This window comes from Macrobrachium nipponense, chromosome 32, assembly GCF_015104395.2.
Source record: "Macrobrachium nipponense isolate FS-2020 chromosome 32, ASM1510439v2, whole genome shotgun sequence".
NCBI lineage: Eukaryota > Metazoa > Arthropoda > Malacostraca > Decapoda > Palaemonidae > Macrobrachium > Macrobrachium nipponense.
In genome coordinates this window covers 49,913,668-49,919,717 of record NC_061094.1, presented here as the reverse complement: position 1 = coordinate 49,919,717, position 6,050 = coordinate 49,913,668, and positions in this window count along the sequence as shown.

The following is a 6,050-nucleotide window of genomic DNA, read 5'->3' as shown; positions in this document are numbered from 1 at the left end:
AGTTTCCTTCTTGAGCTCTCCCCTCTGTAGCCATTGCCATGTGTCATCGCTGGCCATTCTTTAGTCTGTCTCATGTTTTTGTCCGTGCATTGGTCTGTTCTGTTTGCCATCCTCCTATCTCTGTAATCTGGGTCTTCGTCTACTTTTATCAGTCCTTCCCATACACTCTTGAGCCACCCGTCTTCATTGGTTTTCAGATATTGCCCCCAGTGCTCTGTTCTCGATGTTGACGCAGTCCTTTATACTTAGCAGTCGTCTCCCTCCTTCCTTTCGTGTTATGTATAGTCTGTCCGTATTTGCTCTTGGGTGTAGTGCTTTGTGTATTGTCATATGTTTCTAGTTTTCTGATCTATGCTGCGGAGTTCTGCCTTCGTCCATTCCACTATTCCTGCGCTGTATCTGATTACTGGCACTGCCCATGTGTTATGGCTTTTATCATATTTCCGGCGCTGAGTTATTATTATATTATTATCATCGAAAGAACCTAAAAAACGATTAGTTGGGTTTTACTCAGACAGAGTGTTGCCATTTCATTCAGACATCCATCTGCTATGACCTTTCTCTGCATTTACTTTCTTGTTGAACAACATTTCATCCTCCCTAAAGTTATTGCTCAATTTCTCCCAAACAACCTTCTTTATTTTTCTTCTTTATCTCTCTCACTTTCCTCTTCAAGACCCCCATCCTTGTATGGCAGCGCATGATCATATCCTCTGTCATGCAGCTGCACCACAAATAATCTCTCCTCTCTCTTTCTGCATATTCGCCTCTCAACACGAATAGTTTTTATACCTTCTTATCTTCATAAATACACCCTCCTTTTCATATAGTCCCAGCACGGAATTCTATAAACTTCTTCATGTAACTTCCCACATGTCATTGTCTTCAACCTTAAATCCAACACACGTCTCTCTCTCTCTCTCTCTCTCTCTCTCTATCTCTCTCTCTCTCTCTCTCTATATATACTATATATATTATATATATATATATATATCTATATATATATATTATAGATAGATATATAAGTGTATATATACATATTATATATATATAATATATATATATATATATGTATGATATATATACATGTATATATATATATATATATATATATATATTATATATATATATATATATATATATATATATATATATATATATATATATATATATATATATATATATATATAGAGAGAGAGAGAGAGAGAGAGAGAGAGAGAGAGAGAGAGTGTGCTGGATTTAAGGTTGAAGACAATGACATGTGGGAAGTACATGAGAAGTTTATAGAATTCCGTGTGCTGGGACTATATGAAAAGGAGGGTGTGTTTATTGAAACAGAAGAAGGTATAGAAACTATTCGTGTTGAGAGAAAAAATATGCAGAAAGAGAGAGAGAAAAAAAGAGGTTATTTGTGTTGCAGTTGCATGAAAGAGGATCTGATCATGCGCTGCCATACAAGATAGGGGCCTTTAAAGAGGAAGTGAGAGAGATAAAGAAGAATAATAAAGAAGGCAGTTTGGGAGAAATTGAGCAATAACTTTAAGGAGGATAAAATGTTGTTCAAGAAGAAAGTAAATGCAGAGAAAGGTCATAGCAGATGGATGTCTGAACGAAATGACAACACTGTCTGAGTAAAAGCCATCTAATCGTTTTTAGGTACTTTCTTTTTCGATGATTAATAATAATAATAATAATAATAATAATAATTAATAATAATAATAATAATAATAATTTGTTATAATGGTAATGATGATAAAAGGACATGTTAAAGGTCCTGGGAGGGAGTAAGGTGGGAGGATGATATACACATTCTCAGAGCGAAAGAACCACCTCCTCCACTGCGTAAGAGAGGACCTGTGGGATAGGCACCATCATTTGTGAGTTGCCGAGACTTTAATGAAGGCTCAGGGGTTCTGAACGTAGTAGATAAGAGGCTGTGGATATTTTATGCTCGGAATTCATCCTTAACCGAGTAGCCAGGGGATGAAAAAAAGACGCCAATTCATCCCGATTTCTCTCTAACCGTCATTTCTTAGACCTAGAGCAACCGGTCTGTGGGGAAAAAACGCACAGATTTACGCGAAGTTTTATACGCTATTGTAGTTTGCGTATAGTGATAGTAATCCGGTGTCTTCTCTCGTCATTTGGGTTTTTATTCATTATTTCTATGAGGCAATCTCTTACATATAGAACACATCTAAACAATAAATGTATCGTAATAAAAAATAGAGAGAGAGAGAGAGAGAGAGAGAGAGAGAGAGAGAGAGAGAGAGAGAAAACAGATTCTCCTCTGGCATTATAACCTAGATTTTGATTGACCAAGGAGGTAAAAGGAAAAGTGAGATTTAGCTACAGGAGATTACTTATTTCAATATTTATCACACTGCCCAAAGTGCTTACTGGACCAAGAGATATATTTAAATGGAGCTCGTGATTCTGTTATTTACCACTATTCCAAAAGCTTACTGGACCAAGAGATATATTTAAATGGAGCTCGTGATTCTGTTAATTAACACTGCCCAAAAGCTTACTGGACCAAGAGATATATTTAAATGGAGCTCGTGATTCTGTTAATTAACCACTGTCCCAAAAGCTTACTGGACCAAGAATATATTTAAATGGAGCTCGTGATTTTGTTATTTACCACTGTTCCAAAAGCTTACTGGACCAAGAGATATATTTAAACAATGGAGCTCGTGATCTATTCTGTTATTTATCACTGCTTCGTAATTAAGCTCAGGAGGAGAGATGTAATTAAATGGAACTCTGGATCTGTACCGGCGATTTACTTCGCTGTCTGGGTATTGTTATAAAAGAGAAAAGGGTTTTGCACATCTGATTTTAAATTCCTGTCTGTCAGTAAGGGAAAGATGCAGAGCTATCATGAAGCTGAACATTCAGAATGCTTTCACGGCAATCATTTTGAACCAATTGAAATAATTACGTAAAAAGGGAGGAATTATCCTCTTGGAAACTGAATTGCTTGACGACTTCGGTAATTTGTCTCGGTCAATATCAGTCCTTCTAAAACGCTTTACTCTAAATCCTCTGAAGAACTCCACCACGAGTTATCAGCATAAATAAGCCGTAATAAGACGCATAAGCAGTAAATGGCCCAAATGAGCCCGTGAAGCAATTTTCAGCCACTTTTCAAGGAAATGGTGTCCAGGGGTTTGGGTGTGTCATTTAAGGACTGGGTGCAATTCCCCCCCCCACCCACCCCCCCCTCTCTCGCTCTCCCGTCTGTCTGTCTACCTTTAGCTAACATTGCCCTAGAACGAACCGTTATGTATAAATTTGACCGTGATATATACTATGTAATCTCTCTCTCTCGCTCTCTCTCTCTCTCTCTCTCTTTCTCTCTCTCTTTGTGTTTGTTTAAACTTATTTTTCGTTTATTAGGCCATTTGCAACATTTGGTGTCCTTTTAGATTGGATGAGGGGCTTTTGATAAAAGTAGAATGAACTGAATTTGTGAAGTATGTGCAAGTCAGTGACATCCCTAATGGGGTGCAATTAAAATTTATTTACCTGTATAGCCTAGATAGTGCTAAGGTTATTATCAGAGGATATTTGTTACTACAAGAGATAAAAAACACTAACCAGAAATTAATCAGAACAACAATCTCGACGTGACAAGAATGAGAGACGTAATAGAGTATTCTTCGGTACCTCAGTTATGTAGATCAGCTGGACGAAAGAGATTCTGTCTGAGAAGAGACGAAATCCACACCCACAGAATGTTGCCGGCAAATCGTCGTGGTAACGAGATGAAACGCAAATTCACCGGACATTTATTCGATCCTGATAAGTCAGGAACAAGGGAAAATGAAGAAAGAAATCAGGGAGGAGATATTAGAGTACTTTCTCAGAATTGCAGAAAAAACTTCAGGCCGTTTGTTGGAGAGTGGCAAACTCAAAGTTAGGAAATAAGAGTTGGTAGATAAATAGCCAGCCAGTATCTAGTTACTAAGAACGGTTGGAATTACGCAGATCAGTGACATGTTCCTACGTTGGGAATACAATGAAGAATGAAACAAATAAAACAACAAAGTAATGTCTGGTATAAAAACATTTGATAACAAAATTCGATAAACCGATGGGGTGTGGTGGAGGATAAGCCCGTTGAACTTGCTCTTGGCCGCTGCTGTCGTAACTCTCGTTTTATGGTCTTCGGCGTAAACACGAAGATCGATATTCTGATATATTTGTTTCTTTCCACTTTTTTTTCCTTTTCTTAATCTTCTTCCTTTACCTTTGTTTGCCTATTCCGGGGAGGCTTCATTTACTCTCTTTATAGAACAGAGGCAATTTTCCTATTACCTTCTGTTACTTCTTTCAAATGAACGCCATAGTCTTTGGAAGATTGGAATTTTCACGTCCAGTGACCCCTAGGGTCTCTTCCATATGAATACGTATGATTCTTATTCTGAATAATAATAATAATAATAATAATAATAATAATAATAATAATAATAATAATAATAATTAACCATCTGATGTCATGGACGACATCAAGCTGTATGGTAAGACCATCAAGGAAATAGATACCCTAATCCAGACTGTAAGGACTGTATCTGGGTACATCAGGATGGAGTTTGGAATAGAAAAATGTGCCTTAGTCAACATACAAAAGGGCAAAGTAACAAGGACTGAAAGGGATAAAGCTACCAGATGGGAGCAACACAAACACATAAGATGAGACGGGATACAAAATACCTGGGAATAATGGAAGGAGGGATATAAAACACAAGAGATGAAAGACACGATCAAGAAAGAATATATGCAGAGACTCAAGGCGATACTCAAGTCAAAACTCAACGCCGGAAATATGATAAAAGCCATAAACACATGGACAGTACCAGTAATCAGATACAGCGCAGGAATAGTGGAATGGACAAAGGCAAGAACTCCGCAGCATAGACCAGAAAACTAGGAAACATATGACAATACACAAAGCACTACACCAAGAGCAAATACGGACAGACTATACATAACACGAAAGGAAGGAGGGAGAGGACTACTAAGTATAGAGGACTGCGTCAACATCGAGAACAGAGCACTGGGGCAATATCTGAAAACCAGTGAAGACGAGTGGCTAAAGAGTGCATGGGAAGAAGAACTGAGAGACAGGAGAATGACAAACAGAACAGAGGAATGGCACTACAAACCAATGCACTGACAATACATGAGACAGACTAAAGAATTGGCCAGCAATGACACATGCAATGGCTATAATGGGGAGAGCTCAAGAAGGAAACTGAAGGAATGATAACAGCGGCAAAAGATCAGGCCCTAAGAACCAGATATGTTCAAAGAACGATAGATAGAAAGAGCATCTCTCCCATATCTAGGAAGTGCAATACGAAAAATGAAACCATAAACCACATAGCAAGCGAATATCCGGCACTTGCACAGAACCAGTACAAAAAGAGACATGAGTCAGTGGCAAAACGCCTCCACTGGAGCCTGTGCAAGAAACACCAGCTGCCTTGCAGTAATAAGTGGTTCGAGCACCAACCTGAAGAAGTGATAGAAAACGATCAGGCAAAGATCCTTTGAGGCTATGGTATCAGGACAGATAGGGTGATACGTGCAAATAGACCAGACGTGACGTTGATTGACAAAATCAAGAAGAAAGTATCACTCATTGATGTCGCAATACCATGGGACACCAAAGTTGAAGAGAAAGAATCGGAAAAAAATGGATAAGTATCAAGACCTGAAAATAGAAATAAGAAGGATATGGGATATGCCAGTGGGAATTGTACCCATAATCATAGGAACTAGGCACGATCCCAAGATCCCGGAAAAGGAATCTGGAGAAAATAGAGGCTGAAGTAGCTCCAGGACTCATGCAGAAGAGTGTGATCCAAGAAAACGGCGCACATAGTGAGAAGAGTGATGGACTCCTAAGGAGGCAGGATGCAACCCGGAATCCCACACTATAAATACCACCCAGTCGAATTGGAGGACTGTGATAGACCAACAAAAATAATAATAATAATAATGTGACGGTTGATTGACAATATCAAGAAGAATGTATCACT